The sequence below is a fragment of the Nomascus leucogenys genome, chromosome 4 (assembly GCF_006542625.1).
Source record: "Nomascus leucogenys isolate Asia chromosome 4, Asia_NLE_v1, whole genome shotgun sequence".
Lineage (NCBI taxonomy): Eukaryota > Metazoa > Chordata > Mammalia > Primates > Hylobatidae > Nomascus > Nomascus leucogenys.
The window spans coordinates 66580456-66605187 of record NC_044384.1 but is presented as its reverse complement, the minus strand read 5'-3'; the positions used below and the strand labels follow the sequence as shown (position 1 = coordinate 66605187).

The window sequence follows — 24732 nt, the reverse complement described above, 5'->3', positions numbered from 1 at the left end:
CCGGTGTGCATCAAGCAAGCTTACCGGTGCAGGCAGCAAGAGCACACAGTGGCACAGCCAGCTGCAGCAGGTTACTCCCTCCTGCAACTAGTAAGGAAGCAGGGGAAGGGCGGGGCCTGGAGTGGAGAGACTGCTGAATGAGCAAGGAAACCAAGTCCTTCAGGGAGGGGAGTGGGTAGAGACAACGCACAAGGTGGTGGTCACAAGGACATGGACTTTTGAGTTACTCAAGTCAACAGAATGTATTTGATAGCCACAGACTGATGAGGTCTGGTGACACTGAAGTCAGGAAATGCATTTGCAAGTAAAGTCAGTGCAATTCAGTCAACACTTGTGGGTTGGTGTGGGGAGCAATGGTGTGTTATGTGCTGGATTTGAAAGGTGAGACAAGATTGCTGCCTCCAGATTTCTGGCTGCGCAGAGCTCTGTAAGATGATCATGAAAAAGCTGATGTTAGAAATCACAATCATGACAATGGCTGGGCTTCGAGGCATGCCAACTACTTGACAGTCACTGTTCTGAGCCCTGGATGTTTATTACCTCATTTAGTCCTCGCAACAGACTGTGAGGTAGTCACTATTCTCCCCACTCTACACATGAGGCGTCTCAGGCTCAGAAAGATAAAATAACCCTTCAGCAAACAGCTAGACCAGGAGGAGCTAGGTTTCAAATCCAGATTGGTGGGCCCCAGAGTCCTGCTCCTAACCTCTGCAGTAAGTGTGAAAAGAAAGCAGGATCAAGCATTATGAGAACAGCTAAGAGAGCAACTGACTTTACACCAAAGCAGGGTGCGTTACAGGAGAAGGGTGCAATGGCAGTGACAATGCAACTAGACGGTAAAAGGCATGTAGAAGATCCCAGGAGCAAGGTGGATGGATCCCACCCAGCACCTAAGCAAGAGAACTAGGGTGAAAGGTGAAGGTCAAGTGTGCTTCAAGAGTAGCAAATGCACAGTGCACAGTCCCCAGCTCGGGAGGGTGCCACAAGAAGGGAGGCCAAGAACAGGCTTTTATCACAAACAGGCCTTTGCTTTCCCTCAAGAGGGTTTTCTATCACATGGGTGGCTTTTTTAAATGGCAGATTCTCCTGGGCCCTGTGTTAGCCTCTGGAATGAAAAATGTAGCAGGGTGCTGCATTTGAATAAGCACCCCCAGATGAACCTGTGAACCTCAGGTTGCAGAAACTCTGCTGTGGCAACTGGGAGCATGCACACTTGAGCCACAGAAAGAAATGATGAGAGCTATTGGGAGCTCTCACTGAAAGCAGGGAACTGAGTCAGGGGTTATAGCAAGGGTCCCAGCAAAAGCTGGGAGCACCTGCATTAGATAGTGGAATTTCCATATAGTACTTTTAGTAAACTTACAGTTGTAGAGACAAATTAAAGAATTATTTGAGACTATTTAGACCTGCATGAACTCTCATAGTGTAATCTGCATGCTAACTTTAGCGGTTCAGCTATGAATTACAAATTCAACCTGTCCAGGGGTAGTGAGCCATTTTTTATTTTAAGCTTGAAAATTGCCCTGTAGTAATTTTGAAATATTTTAACTCTATCTCAGAACATACATAAAACACAATGAGTTCATCTTATTTTCTAATAAAGACTTCAAAGTTCCTTTTTTTTTTTAACAGCTCTTAACAATAACACTTACAAAACCTCAGTAGTGACTGAAGAATTACTTCGTCTCAACAACAGCTGAGTTAAATTCCTCTAATCTGGTTGAGGCCAAGAAATTCTAAACACTTGATTAAACTACTCACGCCACAGAAGGCCACAGTGTGTTTGGGAATGACAAAAATTAGAATGAAAGAGAATATCTTTATTTAGTCTAAAATGTGATAATAATGCTTTAAGATTTGCTCAGCTCTTTAAGCATCCTTGCAAGAAATATAGAGTTTATATCCTCTAGGAATAAGACTTCACTATTAAGTAACTGGGTATGAATCATCTTAAATTGGCTACCACGCCAAGGGGCACACAGTTGCTTGTTTATTCTATGTTGCCTTAAAAAAAAAAAAAAGGAATTCAGAACTAAATTCTCAGGCCAAACAGCTAGTCAACAAAAAACAAACACTAAGATAACAGCAATGTTTAGCAGAAAAAAAAATCTAACATGAGGCAAAAGTTGAATAAGCAAAAACACTTCTTCCAAGAAAGTGCTGACATCAACAATACTATTAATACAGCAAAGCTGAACTATGGTTAGAAACCCTGTTATAAAAGGACACCCAGACTTGCACTATTTTAAAAATAATGTTACTTGGTTCTAGAAATTTCTGAGTACCTAACTTCTGTCCCTGCATCCCAAAGAACTGAGCATAGAACTAAGCCTACAGTAGATGATCAATAAACACATGTAGACGTGCTCAGTAGAGTTTAATGAATACCAAACATGTTTGTCTTAACCTCAGAATTATGCTTTGCTTTCATTCCTATGAAAGTATGTATAACTAGAAACACAATCACAAGCACTTAAGTCAGATTTCAGTTTCATAAGCATAGGATCATAATTTTGAGCCACACTGTTTACGAGAAGATATTACTTAGCTATTGGCAATAAACATTTTGAGTTTTAGGAAACCAAAGATTTCCTGGGTAATTCTGAGCTCTGGAATAAGAAATACTGACCAATATATATTTGGATTAAGATAAAAAGAATTTCACTTTGTTGTAGTTTTAAATATGTAGCTTTTTAATTGGCCTTGGTTTCATTCACAAATATGATCTAAATTTATACCTAAACCCCACTAATTTCAAGAGGACTCTATCTATATTAACAATTTTTTTTAAATGCAAAATATCCCATTTTTTAAATGCATTGTTTCAGGTCTGGAACACTGCACTATTGATTAATGCTAATATGAGTTATTTATAAATGGCCTGACAGATAACCCTGAATTGTCCATATCTGGATAGTTTTAGGGAGTAAGCTTTTCACCTATCCACTACATGTGTATTCTCTTTGCAAATTTGCATTCTCTTTCAAATAGTGTGGTTTCTGAAATCTTTACAGGAAGTCTAACACTTACATAATTAAAACTAACACTTTACATAAAATCTGTAATGCAGGCTATTAATGGATATGCGAGCTATGTATCCAGACCCACTGGACATTCCATAATCCACTTCATGATTCCTGCCTACCCAGCTTAGTGTAGATGAGTGGAATACATGAAGTTCAGAAGCAGGGACGGAAACTTTATTAGCAAAAAGTGACTTTTTAAGAAAACTGCAGCTGACCTCGGGTTGTGGCAGCGGCTACCTATCTGTGTCTAATTTCATCCTGCTCACACCTTCCCACTAAAATACATAATTAAATTCCCATGCCAAAGAGAGTAACAAAACTGACTCTAGTAAGTCAAGAATCTGTCCACTTGGGGGAAAATTACTTCCCATGACAATATTGATCCGAAAGGTAAAGAAACGATTAGCATCCAAATCTGAGACCCAGCAAAGGGACCAGAAGAGAACACAGAGAGAACAGCATTCTCTCACCAGCCCCACTTCACACCTCAAGGCCTCTGGCAGTCTTCCATGAACCAAGGCCTCTACTGCTGCCCATAAAAGTAGTCAATCATTCCCCCTTTACCACACATGTGCACACAGTTAAGTTTCTCTATGGTACAAAAACGCTATGAATTAAAAGATAAATGAAGGCTGGCACAGTGGCTCAACAATCCCAGCACTTTAGAAGGACGAGGAGAGTGGATCACTTGAGGCCAGGAGTTCGATTCCAGCCTCGCCAACATGGCAAAACCTGGTCTCTACTAAAAAATACAAACATTATCTGGGTACGGTAGCATGTGCTTGTAATTCTAGCTACTGGGGAGGCTGAAGCACGAGAATCGCTTGAGCCCCGGAGGCTGAGGTTGCAGTGAGCCGAAATTGTGCCACTGCACTCCAGCCTGGGTGACAGAGAAACTGTCTAAAAAAAAAGGAAAAAAAAAGATTAATGAAGAAAGTAAGGGAAAATACTTTGAAGAGAAGGAAAGGAGTGAGTGGCATTTCTACAAAGAGTTTTAACAAACAAATCAGATAATGACTCCAGTAGGAAAAAAGCAAAGGAAAAGGCAATAAACATACAGCAGTCCCGCCTTGTACCCCGAAAATAGGTTCCAAGACCTATTTGGTGGATCCCTGACACTGCAGACAGTACCAAACCCTATATATACCATGTTTTTTCCTATATGCACATACCTATGATGAAATTTATAAATTAGGCGCAGTAAAAGATTAACAACTAATAATAAAATAGAACAATTACAACAATATACTGTAGTAAAAGTATGTGGATGTGGTCTCTCTCTCTCTGAATACCTTACTGTACTGTACTCACCCTGCATCTTGTGATGATGGGAGATGATGAAATGCCCATGGGATAAGATGAAGTGAGGTGAAAGACAAGGCATTGTGACTTAAATAGAAAATTCCAGGAGTAAACGATTCATAAGTTGTAAAGTGCTCACTGTTCTGAGTAGCATGATGAAATCTCACTCAGTCCCACCCAGGACATGACTCCTCCCTGTGTCCAGAGGATCCACACTGTCTACACTCCCTGCCCAGTGGTCACTTAGTAGCTGACTCCGTTCTCTGGTCAACTGTCACTGTATGACAGTGCCTGTCCTCAAGTCACTCATATATTTCACTTCATAAGGCCCCCAAAGCACAAGGGTACAGATGTAGTAGCTTTAGACTGGGGTTGATCGTGGGTAACTGAAACCTCAGAAAGCACAACTGCAGATATGGGGGTACTACTATACACAAATGCCTAAAACACCTTACCAATACTTTTTCAATCTTTTTCCAAGAAAACCATCTTTTGTCAAACAAGTGGGAAAAGATTCGAATGATTCAGGTGCATCTTTCAGGGGTGTGAATATAAATGGGTACAATTTTTCTGGAAGGCAGTTTGGCAGAGATCCACTAATATATTTAGGGTGATTTGTTCTATGTAAACACTCAGACAGGCAAGCCTCAAATGGCTTCAGCTGTGTACAAATTCAAATATTCTCAGATGAACAGCAGAGTGGGGCAAAGATGCAAAATTTACACAAGAAATAGTCTTAATAATATCAATATGAAGATCATCTATTGCTGATAGTAAACATATTAAAAAGTAGATAGAGTAACATTACTATTGAAGTCTGTGCCACGACTTTCTGCTTTTAATGTAGCCACCTGAGGCTTCACTGTAGACTAAAATGCATTTGACATGCTGGGCCTCCCTTACAATGCTAAGCCTCCTATGATGACATTATCATAAGGCAATGTTACCAAACAACCTTCATCTCATTATTGTCCCCCTAAAAGGCTCAACATTAACTATGCCAGAACAAAATCACTGTTTGATAGACATTCCCCAACACTTACATAGCTAATAAAAAAGCCATTCCATCCTCAGGTCAATCTGTCTCATTACCTAGAGGTGCATTTTGCAGCCAATTCCTCCTCAGAGGCACATCAGGAAAGCATCGATGTTGCTTAGATTCTGATACTTCATGGGCACCTTCCTAAAGTTCTCCTATAGTCATAATGGCTCCCTGCACAATACCTGCTCCAAAATACTCCAGGCATTCTTCTCATGCTGGCTTCAAGGTAAATGGAAATTAAAATACTCCAGCAAAAGCCATCCCTGCCTTCATCAACAGCGGCAGCTCTAGGATCACAATCAAGCCCTTTCTGGGGCTTAAGAGAATGGCTTGTCTTCTGTCAATATCAGGCCTGACACGTCACTGAAGGAGCCATTCAACGAGTGGCACATTGGCTGCCAAGGTGATTCTACAACACCCTTAGCCAGAAAGACCCCAGGACTCCAAGACACTTCAAGAGTACTACTGTTGTCCCCATTGTCAAAACTCAGTCCTGAGAAGTGAGCTTTGAGGATGATCATTTAAAAGAAGCTATTTTTTTACCCTGCGAGGTAGGCTGATTTGTTTCTAAATCAAATCAGTTATACATCATCTTTGCCTCCCATAGAACTACCTTCACTCAATTGTTTTCAAGTTATTCCTTTAATTTGAAGACCAGATTTTTAAAAAGCACACATTATTCTGCCATATTGACAAGAAAATTGTTAACGAGAAGAGCATCACCCATTCCATTGTCCAGCTTTCTGACATAAAACCCTGGGTGGAAACCTCAGAGTAGCAACAAGGAAAATGGTTTCTCTCTGAGACAAAGGCTTTCTGCATTTCCTTTTGCAGGACAGCAGGGGAGCTTAAAACCAACATCTAATGAGCGATATACACATCTTACTTTTTCACCCTGATGTGAGTAATTTTCTTATCCTTCTTTTTTTTTTTTTTCGTTTTTGAGACAGAGTCTCACTCTGTCGCCTGGGCTGAAGTGCAATGGCGCAATCTCGGCTCAATGCAAACTCTGCCCCCAGAGCTCAAGCGATTCTCCCACCTCAGTCTCCCCAGTAGCTAGGATTACAGGCACCTGCCATCATGCCCAGCTAATTTTTATATTTTTGTAGAAACAGGGTTTCACCATGTTGGCCAGGCTGGTCTCAAACTCCTGACTTCAGGTGATCCACCCACCTTGGTCTCCCAAAGTGCTGGGAGTACAGGCATGAGCCACCACGCCTGGACAATTTTCTTATCTTTTTATGACCCACTTCAAATAATTTAAATGGAACTGACTTTACTATTTTGTCTATAAATTTGAATTTGTTGCTTTTTCCAATCAAAAATGTGTACTGCTTCCTTAACATCAACAGAAACTTGACAGGGGAAGAAGGGAGAGGGTTGTATAGAGTGACAAAGCTACTGAATTCTACCCTCAAGGAGCTCTCTAATCCATTTAGAGAAAATAATATTACATCGGACCTAAGAAGTTCTGGGTTCAAATCCCAGCTCTACCATTTATCTTCCATGAAACCTCAGATAAGCCATGTAGATTTTCTAAGTCTTGGTCTCCACATTTGTAAACTGTGGATGTCTGGTCTTCTTCACCAAGCTGTTGAGATTTACAATGTGCAGGGTAGGCAAAGGCAAGCTGAAATCTGTAAAGCATTATATCTGAGTAAGCTCTTTATGTCATTAATCCAGAGGTTCAAGGTTAAAGGCTTGCAAAGTAAAATTCCTGCAATGCCCACTTCCTCAAGCAGGGAACCAGCAGGTAGAAAGTGGACGTAAGTGATTGCTAATGCATTAATGACTGACATGTGGCAGTGACAATAAGATGCACAGATGCAATTTGACATTAATGGAGAGATTTGCCTGTGGTCATGTACATGGGGGAAAGCTCCACCGCCTCTTGCCTTTAACTTGGGTATGAAATCAAACGTCAGCCAAGATTAATTAGAAGCCTGGAGTTTCATTCTACTCTGTTGATAGAAAAAGTACATTTCCATAATGTGAGGAAGCATTTATGTGGGACGCAAATCTGGCTGACATTGAGGGAAGGGCTGCTTTATTGTGAATGCTGCCCGTGTAGTGCTTATCAGGGCAATTACTTTCCACTCAAGTGGCTTGCTTTTTAACATTTTATTATCTTAACGACAAAAAACCCTGGAAGCAATAATTATTTATTATGTTAATTCTTTAGCTTTCTTCCTGAAATTTCGGTAAGACCATTAAAAACTAGCTGTGCCCTTGAAACAAACCATGAGTTTATTAATACTCAATCAATTAAGGGGGAAAAAGCAAAGTAAGAGATGCTCCACACCAGCAATTATTAACTAAGCAGTCAGTTTGCACACTTTCCTTGCCACCGATTTTATTGCAGAAAATATCCTATATATTTAACTGACTGAAATGTGTTTCAATTGTTACAAGGACCTAGAAAATCTGAAAGGAACAGAAGAAACCTGCCGCCATGTCTAGGAATTTTTCTAATCCAGGTTGTAATGGAAGCCATTTTTCTTTTCACCTCTCATAAATATGGACAGAACCTCCGAGTCTCCCTTCAGCCCGCTGTGGAAGGCCTCCAAGGCAAAGGGCTATGTTCTGTCTCGGTTCAGCAACATTTCCCCAGCTCACACACTTGAATGTGCACACACACACACCTGCCTTTGTATTTATCAATCAAACCCTGGAAATGTTGCTCTTTCTTGACAACTTTCTCTATCAACATCAACCCTTTTTTATAGCACACACTCCAATTTTTACCCTCCCAATTCTAGGACCCTGCTGACTATAAAGATCACATGGACCTCATAATAGCCTCTGGGCAAGGGAAGAGTTAACTGAGGAGCCTCTTCCTCTTATGTTTCTGAGATAGCACCAGGGACCTCTGTATCACATAACTGGGGGTAGCGTCAGGAGACACGAGTGATTTTACCCCTGCAGGTGGGCAGAGGCCTGACAGCTTTGCTTAGGACCAGGCAAGTCCTGAGAGAGTGGCAGAGGGCAAGAAAGCATTTGATGACACCCTTAGGGCATCCCCATGGCTCTCCTGACCTGGTGAGTGGAACATATGATGAGTTAGAGCTCCCAAAGCACTGAAAAGGCAAAATTGCCTACTCTTCTCTTTACATTTTGTTCTATTTGCCCTATTTTTACTCTCCTAGCTCCCATGTCACCTGTAGAAACATGGATTATGTAAAACCTCAGAAACCATTTCACGTCTTTAGTTTTCTATTTTTTCAGGTGGCTCTTAAAAACCTCTGGTACCATCCAATTTAAAACAAGTCTGACTGCTTATGGGTTTGAATTGGTTTTCATCCTTAACAGAGCTACAGTATCTCTTACTTCAAAAATGCTAAATACGTAACGCAATAAATAATGTAAATCAAACAATGGGTCACTAAAATTTTTACTGGGAGTTCCATTACTGTTGTGATAATGCTGGGTAATAAACTTCAAATTTTTTTGGGAACAGAATTATCAGCAGGCAGGTATAAGCAACAGGACACATAGGGAGAGCCCCCCGAGGTTGGTATTAATCTCTCATCATGCATTCTCCCCATCCCCACTTCTCAATTGCACAGCCAGCATCTTCAGGTGCTGAATTCACCTCCCTTACATGCAGAAGGCAGCTGTCAATCATGGTTCATAAAAGTCAGTATATTTCAGACTATGTATTATCTTTCATTTTCAAAATAAACACGGTTCAATTATATTTCCTGAAATTGTTTCCCCCTCTTTAAGCACAGAATACCTGTAGCCTGGTGTCTAAATATAAACACAAGCAACTAGAATTAAAAACCTAGCACTCGAGATGTTCGTTAATTCTTTATGTTATTTATCATTTATTTTCCCTCAAAAGTAAAAAGAATAAGTTGGCTTGCATATTCTCTCTCTTTAATGGCATTTAAACATACAGCACAGAAGCTGTTGTATGTGCTTTAGAATACTTCTGAACTTGTAGTGGTGGGGTTTCCAGTCTGTTGTTTTATTCTGGGGAGTGGGGGACTTAGGCATATCAATTAGTGGCCCAGACTCACTTGTTAGCCTGGCTCTCCCCCACTCCCTCCCTCCGACCGCTGGCAAGCTGCTTCTCCAAGCTCTCTGATCTAATTCTGCACAAATGCTTAATAAGGTTGTAGAGATTTAATACAATTAGGAGTGTTGCTCACAAATTAACCAATCCATTAACACTTCAGCAAAGAAACAATTCCAGAGGAAAAGCCAGCCAAATGAGGATTAGAAGACAACTGGCTAAGGATACGATCTGTTTTAAAAAACACACGGGATGCATTTTCACACCTACATTTTGTATGTTTTGTGTTTTACACATTGCAAAGCAAAGAAAAATGGAGGTAAGTTTTGTCATCTGGAAATCTTCCTCTTTCACTTTCTGGTTTCTAGAAGTAGGAAATGAGCGTCACTCTTTGCCAGCCAGTTCATACATACTCACAAAATCATCACAGTTCCTTCTTTACTGAGTTAAACACTCATGGATTCAAAACTCACATAATAGCTATTTTAAGTAACTTTCTCTCATCATAAGATGGATTTATAAACATGTTCAAGAAAGCCTAGTAGATACAGAAAAATTGAAAGTAAAATACCAATAAATCCACTATCTATAAATAACTGCAATTAATATTTTGGCTTGTATTCCATACATTTCCATAGATTTTTCAATAAACATGTTAAATAATTAAGTAGTACCAGCATAATCCTATACAAATGATTTTGTCACTAGTTTTTGTCCCACATCATTATCTTGTGATTACCTCACACCCTTAAATATTCTTGTCATCATTCTTAGTGGCTATATGGCATTCTATTACATGAATATACCAGGATTTAATCCACTCTCTATTGTTGAATATTTAGGTTGTTCACAATTTTTTTACTTCTCCAAATAATGCCTTAATGAATACACCTTCAGGGATTCTTTGTATATATCCACTCTTATTTCATCAGGAGACATTTATCATATTTGGAAAAAGTTCCACTATTTTCTTTAGGTATCCAAGGGACCATCTTTCCACCCTCCTGGTGTGCACACTCTGGAGACCTCTGTTTTGGATGACCCATCACCCTGGGAACAGCCACTGATCAATGAATTGACCTCAGATAATCCCCACACCTTACTATCTTCTTCAGTCCCGTTCAAAGCACATTATAAATATCCTTATATACAAAGATTAAGATGCCAGTGTTATATTTCCTGAAGAAAAATTAAGGAGAAACTTGACTTAATATTAGTAAAAGGGATAAGCATCCATTCCGCGTGCTTCGTCATTTTCCTCGGTAGTGCGTTACAAAAGCTTTGCCACCACTCTGTAGAACTCACTCAGGGGAAACCCATGCTCTCGCTTCCGCTAGGGCCTGAACCAACAATTTAACCATTGTTTCCAGAACCATGTAATAAGATAACAACACCCACCTGCTTCCCATTAGAGACAAGTTGGAAAGACCACCCAAGTGAAAAGGTGAATGTCACATAATAACTGGCTTGATGACATGCAGCGCGTGTTAAGCATCTCTACAGCTCTATCTGCTTCTTGTTCTCTCAAAGTTCTGCTTCCTGGAATAAGGTGCGAATTCAGCTGGAAACTACCCACTGTAGAAAACAGTTACAGCATTAGAAACTAACTGTTTTGCAAGATTCTTTCAGGTCAAATGAAGAGCATATGCCTTTGTTTAGTGTTCATTTAATTATTAATGACTAATAAAGTCTTAATTTCTAAATTATCTTTTAAGTCAGAATTACTTGTTTTGATTTCAGCAGCAGAGAGACATACAGTATTTGCCAAAGTCACAGACTAAGACCAGAAATGAGTTACTATATTGTAAACCGGAATTCACCAGCTTGATTTCTGCCTCTTGGGGTGGGTTGCAGGGGAGGATGTCACACTTTCAAGTGTTCAGGTCTCTATCTAGAAAGATTAAAGTTGGGCCATAGGGCCCCGCTCCAGCATTCCTAGCATGAGTATGAGAGTCCCAACAGAGCCACACTCCGTGGCTATGGAAACTCAGGGGTACAGAACACTGACAGGCCAAAGGGCACCCGTTTCTGTGCTAGGATCAGGTAGATTCTCCTTTCCCATTTGCTGTTTTTCAACAGAACTCATAGCTGCCAAAAGAAAGCCATACCCCTCACCTGTAAACACTCCCATGCATCCACGAAAGGAAACACGTGACCTGCTGCTTTCAAGGAAGCTTTCAAACAACAGACATTCACTGGAGGGCTTCTTGTCTTTCACTGTCAAATCCATATTTCATTTAAGAGTAAAACAATGGGATGGATGGAGCAGCTCACACCTGTCATCTCCATACTTTGGGAGGCTGAAGCTGGAAGATCACTGGAGCCCAGGAGCTCAAGACCAGCCTAGACAATACAGTGAAATACCATCTCTCCAAAATTTAAAAATCAGCCAAGCATGGTGGTGTGCACCTGTGGTCCCACCTACTCAAGAGGCTGAGGCAGGAGGATCACTGGAGCCCAGTAGGTTGAGGCTGCAGTGAGTCCTGATCCCACCACTGCACTCCAGCCTAGGCAACAGAGCAAAAGTAAAACAATGTACTAGAGATTGAGGGTTTTCCTCCCTGTGAGGTGTTATAAAATTAGATATACAATTTAACAACCACACATCTTCCTTCAAGTGACCACGGTTAAAGGATACATTTCAGAGCAGAAGAACTGGTGACATTAAGGCAAAGATGACACTGGTAAATATTAAACACAAAAAATTACTTCTGGTGTTTCCAAATATAATCATTAACAATTTGTTTTTGTGAGCATTTATGATCACACTCAAACATGACATTAGCTGTCAAGAAAAGAATCTTCAAACAACCGAAAGTGTGAAGATTCCTGACACTGATTCTTTTAAGTATAATTGCAATGCTTTCCAAATTTTTCTAATTATACAATAAAAACTCACAAAAATGAGATTTAGTTAGATTTGGTGTGCATTATAAAGTAAGATCATTAAAATCTATTTTATCAAATATTTATGTAGTGATTTTTCCAATGATAGTCAATCCTCATAAGTTAATATTTTCTACCTCTTAACAAAAATATGCTAGCTGCTATAACAATTTATTTTTAGTAGCATATACCTCCATTTGATTAAATATGTAAGAATTAAATATAAAGATAGACCCTGAAGTCTTTGGAAATTAATGTAGTTATTTCTGAAAGTATATATATAATTATTGTTTAATTATTCTCAGAAGTCAAATGCCAGAGTTCAATATAAACAGTCATACACATTTACCAGAAAAACAGCATGTTTTTAATCAGAATCCTCACTTTATAATAGCTCATAATTTTAGGTGTCCATTATATGGCATTCCTAAAAACTAATAAGAAACAGAGTAGATTCATTATGGTTTTATAACTTATTACAAAATATGACTAATTCTATTAAATATACAGTGTTTCAAAATTGACTAAACTGCTTTTAGTAATCTGTCATATCATTTCTTTTTACCATTTAAAAATTTTTTCCTCAAAATGCAAATTAAAACTTATTTGAAATTAAAAACTATGTTAGACTTTATCTGATAGAAAGCACATCTGATTTTACCGACAGCTTGATGAGAACTGCTTTGCAACCGAATCATATATTGTTCACTTATTGATTAGCCTAAATCTTCACCTCTAAGGTTTAACTATACATATGTGGGTTTGGGTGTCTATTTTTTTATACAAATATATTTAAAGCATGTATTGGCTAAAGTATATTGAAACTAATATTATTTTTGTTTTCCCAATGACTTCTTCATATTTCTGGGTTAAACAAGGTGACTTTAAGTTAAAAAACAACAGGTGAAATTAACAGTCATTGATGAATCTTTGCAAAGTCTCTTGGTCTACTTCCCAGCAAATGAGAGGGTGCATAACTGGGTAACAAATCCTTTTGAGACTACTTGGTTTCCCAATTTTTGCTTTCAACAATTTTGAGAATGAGTTTAATCAAACTGTCAGCTAACAGGTCATTAAAAATAATTACTGATACTAGATAATGATGTGAATCTTGGCATGAAACTTGAAAAAGAAATTCAAAGAAGTGGCTAATCCTATCCATCTATTTATATGAACAAAGATTCTCAGTACCTATTTATAAAAATGAAAAATGGAAATAGAATTGGTGTTTAACCCAGTTTAACTCTACCAGTAAGTAATATCTACCCACAGATAAATGAACTATTTCATCAAAAGCCCAGTGGATTTCTGAAACAACTTTTCCAATAAATTTTAATAATGATTCGACTGTATACTAGTGATAATTCAACTAGACAAAAATATAACACTTAAAGCTTTATGCTCCTATAAAATTAAATATAGAATTAAAATTTCAACTTTTTACATATTTTTGTTACAGAGAAGCCTGGTAAGTAATCACAGACTTTCAAGCACAAATGTGTTATAATAGGATATGATTCTATAGGGAAAGAAAATGGGAATACCAGTTTAAGGAGAAAAATTAAAGAGGTAAAGTTTCTCTCAAGTAAATAAAAGTTTGTTCATATATTTTTAAATAGACAGTGGAGGGTATCAAATCCCTTTGGTACTTGAGTCTTTACAATGGATACCTTTAAAAGATGTTTGTACAAGTTGTATTTTAAAATGTCAATATTTACATAGAGCATACATTCTCTCCTTCTCAATTGTATGTTTATGTCATGCAAATTTCAGATGTGAACTTATCAATGTGCAAGGAATGCCCAGTATTTAAAAATTCTGTTTTTAAATTTTTATAGTGCTTTGAGTTGCTGTTTTATTAAACATTCTTTTATTGAATATACAGGCTTTTAAGTCAGATGCCAATGCCCCACAGACCTTGGAACTGAGCAGTATCAGCTCCCTGTTCAGAAAGCCATTTCACTGGCAAGGTTTCATCACGCAGTATCTAGCCCTTGTTTTGCTCCTAACCCTAACAGTTTGGCTGGTTATATTATAATATAATCTCAAAAATAAGCAAACCTATCTGTTGACTTTGTTCTAAAAGTCACCCTCCAAACTAAAGATATCAATCTGATTAAGTGCCTAAGGACTGATGTTCTTTCCCCCAGGTCCTTAGTTCTGCCACCTCATTGCCAGTGCACTTACAACACCTGAACCATTCATCCACCCTTAGTGGACTCCTGACTAACCAACCAACAGGGAAGCATACAAAAAGATCCTGGATATTGAAACAGAAGCAGGTTAAGCCCACGATGTATGCAGAGTGACTGTAAGCCTGTCTGATGTAGACAAAGAACTACAAACTGTAGGTTAGTGGCTGAAAGGATCAGGCTGATAATGTTCAAATCTCAGCTCTACCCTTAGAATTTGCCTGATCTTGGCCACTTTGCTTCAGTTGATTTCCAGGCCTGTAAACTGAGGGTAATTTAGGTTGTTATTAGTATTAAGTCAGATAATACATAATTAAAAAGCACTTAATACAATGCCTAGAAATTTTAAGTATTCTATGAGTATCAGCTGTTCTTTTGTGGTCTTATTACACATTTACACACAAGTACTTCAGTGCTGATTAGATATAAAGTAGATAAAGCACCACCCAGTGCCTCACCAGACATGGTACTGGTTATGCTTTCACATACCAATTCACTCTATGTGAATGAACACTCTGTCCTGTCCACATCTGCAGAGGAGAAATACGATGACAAGTGGCCTGGCCACTGATAATGCCACTACAAGAGGAGTGGCCATGGTCAAGTGGGATACAGATACCTGTTTGGTTTACCACTTCCTTTTAAAACCCATCTATCACATGAGAGGGAGACAGATGAGGGAAAAGAAGAAGAGGAAAAAAAAAAAGAAAGAAAGCCTTGGACCTTGATATCAGGCATGGGGAACAGAACAGTAGCCAATATTTTGAGTCATGAATCTTCCCCAATACTCAACACTTTTCCAACCTCTGGCCAAATTCCAATCCCGCACAAATCCATCCCTTAAATACAGCACCAAATATGATCTGCATGGGACAGAAGGGAAGACTGCCAAGCCACCAAGTTCAAAAACAAAAACTATTCAAACTTTGTTCCTCTCTGCAATTTCCAATCCTCTCTGCAATTTCCCAGACGTTCTCCTTTCTGCATCTACTCTAAGATAACCACAGCCTTCGAAAACTCACTTGCTTAGAAGACATCCTGTTTTAAGAGAAAAAAATTTAAAAACCATTTCAAAAGACTATGTAAAAGTTTATTCTCTCCCTTCCCTCTGCATTAGACTTGAATAGTGCCTAAAGGCCTCATGGGCAGCTCCCATGTCTATTGTCTAAATGCAAACCTCCTAGTTACCTAGCTGCCCACAGGAGAGCTTTCCCTGCAGTTTTCCCATGGATCTTTCCTCCTGCACACTTGGCCTCAAGCTCCCTTGCCAAGGCCAGCCTGGGGAAGGAGCAACCTCCTCTCTCCCTCCCTAATTTCCACGCTCTCTACGTCAATTGAGAAATAGAGGGCTCAACTTGCTTGGATATCCCTTCAGTTTTTCTATGAGCTCCTTAACGGCAAACCCTCATCTTGGACACCTTTATATCCTCAATGCTCAGCACAGGCCTGGCTCCCAGGGCCTCAGCACAGGACTTATAAATGGGTACTCACCCACAGAAGGCACAGATACCTCTTCCAGCATGGGGATATTATCCTACCTCATTTCACTCTCAGTGCTAGGTAAGCATTGTATTTGGAAAAGAATATGCCTTGCAAACAACTCTTGAATATTCTTCCAGCCATGGAGAACTTCTCACCACTGCGTTTAGTTTCCGTTTATAAAACTGAGGCATGAGAGAATAATCTTGGGGTGGGGAGGTATCCAGAATCTAATAAACAATATGTATTCAGAAAATATCCCAAGAGAAAAAAAATGCCAACACAATCACAATTTCTCACTGATCTTCGTCTTTATTTTAGGTAGCCAAAAAGTATTATTAGAGTATCAGTTTTACTCTTCTGGGCCTTGAGTTACCATGAAGAGACTTGGCCCAAATCACATGCTACATGGCAGCAGAACCAGACATCAGAGCTCAGATCTCCTAAAGCCCAGTCCTGAGGTCTTTCTCATCCCTAACAATCAACAACAAACACCTCTTTTTATCTCTATCTGGCCAGGAATCTTTCCAAAATCAGTACTTACTTATAAACTTGCATCTGTCGACAATGACCATTACTTCATAAATCATTTTGATAAAATGTCTAAATTCATAATTGCATAATTTTTTAAAGTCACTCCGAAAAATGCTAATATTCTTGATACTCACTCTACTTTTGTTAATGCAGTTTATTTTGATGTAATTCTCCCTAATGACACTGCAAGAATGCTATTTAAATAAGCAAAGTACATAACCACTGTAGAGTACTATATACCAAACAGTTCTTTCCCATGGCGGATGAAGTAAGACTTTGCTCACTAGATTATTTTAAATCCTTCAAATACAGATCTACATGTTTTCTTTACTTTGTCAGGCCTCAAAAGGCAATCCAATTTGTTCTAAAGAAGGTGATTAACATCAGTCTCCTAGGGCCTGCCACCTCCACTTGAAGTCAAAGGTCTTAAAATAAATTATTGCTTACCTTAGTGGCATTTTCCCCCTAAGACCACTCAGGCATACAGACAAGAGATTTACAAAGGATTTTGCACCTTTCACGTTAAACAGATATTCAGATGGAAAACACAAGAAATTACAAAAACACATTTCTATCTACGGGATTTGTAACCACAGAAAAGACAACACTCTGCCCTCCTCTGCCCATGAAAAATATAAGTAATTATCTAACCAATTAATTTCAGTCAAGTTACTAAGAAGCTAAGTATTTTTCCTTTTAATTTACTATTTCAGATGGCTGTAAAATAGCAGTAAGTACACTGCACTTCTGGGCTGTGCCAATCTTACAACTGTTTTAACATCAAAATGAGAAACTGTACCAAATTCTTAAGCCATACTTGAAAATTATAACATGTGCTTTGGACCCAACAGGCAGGGACAAGAAAACAGGCTTTGGGCCCAAGAGCCAGAGGGAAATGAGCACTTTTGGATTTAAGATCAGCTGTAGCCACTGTCCATGAGACATCCTGAAATGTGTTGAGGCCTCAGTTCCATAAACCCTAAAATACCAGTGCTGTCATCTTCACCTCATAGGATCACACTGGAGAAGTATATAAATGATATGTAAAGGACCTAGCATCTAGGTGGCATACAATTGTCACATTTCCTTTTTCCTTATTTCTAGAAAACCAGGAGAAATGGTAGCAAATTTATGAATCAAGACCACAAATGGAAGAAAAACTGGGGCTGGGGAAAACCATACCCTTTGGGGTTTGTAGATATAAAGGAAAAATACAGGGCAAGGTTATTGCTCAAGGCTATTCTGTAGTCATAGGGCTCCAACAATAACAGCAGCTATTCTGGACTGGGCACTGTGTTTTTTTACACAGGATGACCAAGGAAGTGGAATTCATACCCTTTTCACAGATAAAGGACTAGAGAAGCTATGTGATTCTCACAGTGAGGAAATAGCACAGCCAGGTTGGGAACTCAAGTTTAATGAGGCTATTATAACCTTCAGAACTTACCCAGGGACACAGGGATTGAAAAAAATTCATATTATTTGATCTCTGAAGTAAACCCATGAATGAGAATGCCACCGATTGACCCTATTTGCAGATAAGGAAGTGAGTTCACCGAAGTTAACAACTTTACCCTTCAGATGACAGTAAGCAGCAGTGTTGGCCCTTGAATGCAGTTCTTTCAACCCTAAACTTTTTTTTTTCCATGCTGCCCATGATTTCCCAACTGTCCTGAGAAGCTGAGGTATTTAAGTCATATGTGCTGGGTCCTAGCAGACCCCTCTGTGGGTCCCAATTTCCCACCTCTTTTTGTATCCGTACTCTTTACCATGTGGCCCTGCAGCCTCACATACCAAGGAGTGAGGACTATTTCCCCACCCTTGATTTAGGCTGGCCTTGTAACTGGCTTTGGCCAGGAGAAGAGGTGGAAGTGACAACGTACTCTTCCCAAGCATTAGCCCAGAAGTCTTGGTTCACTTCTGCTCTCTCTTTGGAACGAGAGATCACATGTACGAGAGTCCAACTGTCCCAGCTGAGGACATCCTAGACCAGCCTACAGAAAGACAGCAGCAAAATTTCAAGAAAGCTCAGCCAAGATCACCGAGGAGAGACACATTTACACGAAGTATACCGAACCCAACTTAGGTCAGCAGAGGCACCCATAGAACATGAAGAATAGTAAATGGTGGTTGTTTTAGGTCACTAAGTTTTAGTAAATGGTGGTTGTTTTAGGTCACTAAGTTCTGAGGTGCTTTGTTACACAGCAATAGCTAACCAATATACCTTGTTTGCCAATTTGGATAGCCTTTTTAAAAATATGTTCACATAAAACTTTGTTTAACCAAAAGATTTGTATACATTTCTACCTATGTAAAATTTTGCTTAGCCAAAAGATTTTGATGCCTTAAAAAAATAAATTTGATGCCAGGTGGTGTGTCCCATGCCTGTAATCCCAACACTTTGGGAGGCTGAGGCAGGGGGATGGCTTGAGGCCAGGAGTTTGAGACTAGTCTGGGCAACATAATGAGAAGTCATCTCTTCAAAAAAAATTTCGTGAAGTAGCCAGGAATAGTGCCACATGCTGCTTGGGAGTCCCAGCTACTCTGGAGGCTGAGGTGGATCACTTGAGCCTGAGATGTCAAGGCTGCAGTGAACTATAATCGTACCACTGCACTCCAGCCGGGGTGACAGAGCAAGACCTTGTCTCAAAAAAAAAAAAAAAAAGTAAATGAAACATACACACACAAAAGGTACATTTGGAGCACTGACACAAATGATGAGATTTGAAACTAATTTATTTTCTGCCACCACCCAAAAACGTTTAATGCATTTATAATGATACATAAAATACAGCAAAATAAATTAAAATGACGTGAGAAGTGACTAAGAATCAGGCCAACAAAAAGACCCAGAAACAAGGATCAACTGCACAGATGAATGCTCTGGCAGTTTGCTGCTTTTTGTCCAGGTACTATCTACTCTTCAACTGGTAACAGAACCTATTTTATTTTTATTTTTTTCTTGGAGCCCAATCACAGAAGTGATTTGTACCATGAGGGTAGAGAATCTCTCTTTCCACTAGGCTTGGAGCCAGAGGGATTTAGCCTGTAACTCCTTAGAAACATCACATAGAGAGAAAAGATGCTTAGCAAGGAAGACTTGGAATCCCGTGCCCACCTTTGGCCTTCTCTGTTACATGTTACAAGAGCCAACAAATTCCCTGTTTGATGTAGGCCAGCTTTGACTAAGGTTTTCAGTTCAATGTAAAAGTTCTAACTACTACAAAACATGCGTTTGAATCTGGCTTTCTAACAGCCAACAGAAAAAAGAAACTTGATGGGTTATATTACTCACTGTGTCCACGAGAAGAATCTAACTGCACAGGAGAATCACACCTTTCCCTGAACCGGAAAGAAATCTCTCCAGAAGGTCATCATACGGATTTTATATAACATAATACAACATCACTTAATATCTTCCTAGCAGCCACAACACTACATTTGAAATCCTTTTTCTTAGAGCACACTTTAATACAGGAGGATGGCATCAAAGTAAAGCATAAATCAGGAAAACACTACTCTGTGTATGTATGGGGAGGGAGACATAATATGGTGCATGTACCCCATGTTCAGATGACCTGGTTGGGTTGGGAGTGGAGATGACTTTACCTCCCAAAGTCTCCATCGATTCTCTCAGCCAAGCTTCTATTCGTAAATGGGGGGCAATAAGTTTGAGAATATCATACTCTCTCAGCACACTATTTAGCACATACTTAGTGCTCAATATATGGTTATCACTTACGACTATCAATGCTAAGCCCCTGAAAGAAGGCTTACCTATGTTGTCAATATTTAAGAAGAAAGCCACAGGCCGTAACAGTCTAGTTGCTGAAGAGCCTTTGGTGTCACCTGTGAATGGTAGCTACATTCTCAAGTACAGAGAGAAAGAGTGAACTTCGCTTATGCTAAGTGCATAACTTAGCAGATGAAGCCTATGGCAAATGTTCAAAGCATCTAAAATCTTGCAGACAGCCCTTCAACACCCACTTCTTGTTAGCAAGCAACCTCATGCTGTATCAGGCACTCTCTCAGATGGGACCCAATGCTCTAGACATGTCTCCCATGCTCACCTATCAAAAATGACCCAGTGATCCAAGTCTCATTCTCTTATGCTGTGCCATCTGACAAACTAATTTGAACTAAGATATAAGCTGACGACAATCCTCATACTCTTTAAGATATTGGAGAGATCCTTGAATCAAATGTCATTTTACAAGGGAGAATCTAAAGATGTCAACTTATCGAGGTGACAGCTAGTTAGAGATGTCATATTTAAGATAACTTAATGAACCACCTCTCCTAGAGACTACATTTTGACAAAGACCTTTCTTCATTGGCCAAAATGATGAGCTAGTGGAAATTTCAAGTGCTTTAACAGCCCAGTATGCCCATTTTGAGGTTTGTGAGACTTTTTAAAACTACTGCAATCAAAGCACCAAGCTTTTGGTCCATACTTATGGGGCACCTAAGACAAATTATTCCACAGTGTTCATATGTTTCAATGAACATGAAGTAAAGGACTAAGTGCTGGAAAATAATCTTCCCAAAATACTTTGCAGATCATCTTGTCTCATGATCTTCCCTGAATGAGTCATCTCAAAATGCAGCTCAAATCGGCAAATTTAGAGATCTAAAATCATCTGTGTTCTGATTATTCCAAAATGTCTTTATTCTTTCACTATATTTTAAACATTCCAGACTGATGCCACATTTACTAGAGGTCACCAAGTTGCAAGATAGATACGAAGCAGATAAGTTTCTATAATGTAATTGTTTCATAACTCATTTTCTCTTCTAATGCTGAAAACCCTCTGCTTTATATAAGAAATGCTCTCTGGCCAATTATAGTTTGCTATGTAAAAATTCATGTGTTAATAGTAATCCTCAGATGCTTTCTTAACACTCCTCATAGTAGACGTGATAAATTCAATACAAAGGCAGGGTCTCTGAGTCACTGTTAGTCTCCTTCCAGTACCTCTTCAACTTTAATGAAGATCAAAACATATGAGGTATTTCTTTCCAGTTTCTGACTCTGTAGGTCTGGTGGGGCCAGGAATCTGCATTTTTAACAAGTGCTTCAGGTGACTGTAATGCAGGTCTCCAGGATGCAGGGCCTTCCATGGCACTGAGCAGTGCTGGCTTTTCATGATGCCAATTTTAAGGTGATTATTTTGCTAATTTCAGGGAGCTTTTTTCTTTTCAAACATAATGTTGGCCCTGTTTATAAAATCTAGACATATATAACCACATTTACATACTCCTATGTCACTTATACAACCTCCCAGCACCACAACTATCAAAGCCTTGGACCCAGAAAGGGGATGTGTTAGTCTGAATCATGTGAAATTGCCAATATTCAACACTTTTTCATTTATGAAAGCACAGGGTTCCTATGCTTAAATCTGTAATCTGCATGAGGATGGGGGAACAGACTGATGGACCCGTCTTATCCTGACCACTAATTACACATGAAGCCTTATCACCCCAGAGGCCCCTGACATCACAGCATTGGTTCTCTGATTTAGTCTTTGCAATAATTCTGCAAGGAGGCAGGGAATAGCAGCTCACGCTTGTAATCCCAGCACTTTGGGAGGCTGAGGTGGGAGGATCACTTGAACCCAGGTGTTTTGAGACCAGCCAAGGCAACAAAACAAGACCTCTGTCTCTTGAAGAAAAAAAAAAAATTAGCTGGGCATTGTGGCTCACGCCTGTAATCCCAGCACTTTGGGAGGCAGAGGCGGGCGGATCACGAGGTCAGATCGAGACCATCCTGGCTAACACGGTGAAACCCCGTCTCTACTAAAAATACAAAAATTTAGCCGGGCATGGTGGCAGACGCCTGTAGCCCCAGCTACTCGGGAGGCTGAGGCAGGAGAATGGCGTGAACCTGAGAGGCGGAGCTTGCAGTGAGCCAAGATCACGCCATTGTACTCCAGCCTGGGCAACAGAGCGAGACTCATCTCAAAAAATAAATAAATAAATAAATAAATAGCCAGGCATGGTGATGCACCTATGCTACCAACTACTCAGGAGGCTGAGGTGGGAGGATCGCTTGAGCCCAGGAGTTCACGGCTGCAGTGAGCTATGATCATGCCACTTGCACTACAGCCTGGGTGACAAGAGTGAGACCCTGTCTAAAAATCATCAGCAGCAGCGGCATCAGTATCATCAGCATCATCATCCTGCAAGGTATTTTAAAATGAAATAACACACCCAAGGCCTCATGGCTACTTAGAGGTAGAAGGAGAACTCAATGCCAGGAAGACCTGATCCAACCAGAGGCTGCTACTGCCCTTCTTTCCACAGCTCAGGGACCCCCATGGCTGATGTCACAGCCTCAGGCCCCCACTGTGTCCTGTCCCTCTCTGACAAAACATGCTGCACTCCAAACATACCAAGGGTTCTCAACCAGCTGTCTCACAGAGGCCCCCTGCCTAGTGAGCAAGGTTAGAAAGAAAAGCAGAGGCTCTTTAAAAAGCCACACATATGGGATGAAAATGATGACTGAGAGACGAGGGAGAACCTCCCTCACACACACACACAGAACACAATGCCAATGAGAGCCAATGACCTGAACTCATTGTGGAAATTTTACACCACATTCGGTGTTCAAGACTTCAGAAGTTGAGGAAGTAGAAAACACAGTTTATGAGGTTGTTGTCAAAGTAGCCTCTTTTTATTAAGTTTTATCACTTGAGAGTATGCTACACTGAATGAAAAAGGAACAAGAACATGCCTGCTGTAATGAAGATGAGCCTGATGTTATCATGATGCAGTCTGAGCTCTGTGTAGGTATAACTCATTTCATTCCATACCAGAAATAAAAGGCAGCAGAGATAATATATATTATCCCCGTCATGGAATCTTCTTTCTAGTGATACGATGGTTCCTTTAATATACCAGTGACTAAATCAAATTCCCCTAGAGTACAGTCATGATAAATCTACTGCATAGTAAATTTCATTTTTTAGTGATCAGTATTGTATCAAAATGCTACTTTATAGCAATAACTGATTTATACATTTTTATTATACACAATAAAACTACAGTCTCGCTTTCATATATTTAATTAACAAAAGGTAACACTTTTTCCTTTAAATTTAGCAACTAGGTCTCTATACACCTATAAATTGCTAATGGCACCAGGCACTAAACACACAGCCTGGTTCTATTGTTAAGGTTATTGGAGATACCTAAGTCAAACTTGATAGGAAGTAGGAAAAAAAAAAAAAAAAAAAACAGCCTTAAGCATAAGTTATTTGATTTTTTTCTTCTCCAAGGGAGCTTCTTTAAATTATTTCTTCATTCATTTGACAAATACTTATTGAGTGACTGCTACATGCTAAAATTGTTAAGTAATTTGGTTTTACACATTATGAGTATTTTAAAAGGAATGCTTAAACCACCTTATAACTATATATCTAGATGGAACATCATACTGAGTTCATTTTAAGCATGTGCTTATTACATGAAGTAAAGTATCTCAAGCTACTCAAACAGAGAAGAGAGAACAAATAGTATCCATCAAAAACAAGCTGGGCCAGGCACAGTGGCTCACATCTGTAAACCCAGCACTTTGGGAGGCTGAAGACTGCTTGAGCCCAGAAGTTTAAGACCAGCCCAGGGATGTACCAAAACCCCATCTCTATCAATTTTTTTCTTTAATTAGCCATGCATGGTGGCTTGTGCCTATGGACCCAGCTGCTCAGGAGACTGAGGTGGGAGGACTGCTTGAGCCCAGGAAGTCGAAGCTGCATTGAGCCATGATCAGTGATCCTGCCACTGTACTCCAGCCTGGATGACAGAGCAAGACTCCTTGAGAAAAAAAAATCAAAAAAACACAGACTATACAAAGGGTGTGGTCCAATTCCTTCTCACCCTCTGTCAAAGCCTACCTGTTACCTGTGAGCCCATTTTGATTCCATAGCTGGAAGCCAGGGAGAAGTAATGGGGCCTCAGACTCCCAGAGTAACCCACACTAATATGCACTGTTCTCATTGTATGCAATAAATCTGCTTTCTGCATATTGAATAGAAAGAGAGATTAAAATGAATATTCACCCATCTGAAAAACTGATGCTCTATAAGCTTTTATGCTTTGCAGCCCATAAAAAGTAAATGCTTTGCTTCTGCTTTGGCTAGTGCATGTTGAAATAAATCATTCTGTTAAACAGTGGCCTTTTCTTCAGAGGGAGATGCTAAAACCTTATCAGTTTTGACAAGTCTCTGACTCCTCTCCTTTCATTCATCTCTC

The 24732-nt window shown here is 39.6% G+C and overlaps 1 protein-coding gene across 7 annotated transcripts in view; it reads right to left on the bottom strand.

Moving 5' to 3' along the window:
- Positions 1 to 24732, bottom strand: part of PTPRM (protein tyrosine phosphatase receptor type M) — an 835156-nt gene that overhangs the window by 801104 nt on the left and 9320 nt on the right. The gene's annotated exons all lie outside the window — the stretch shown is intronic.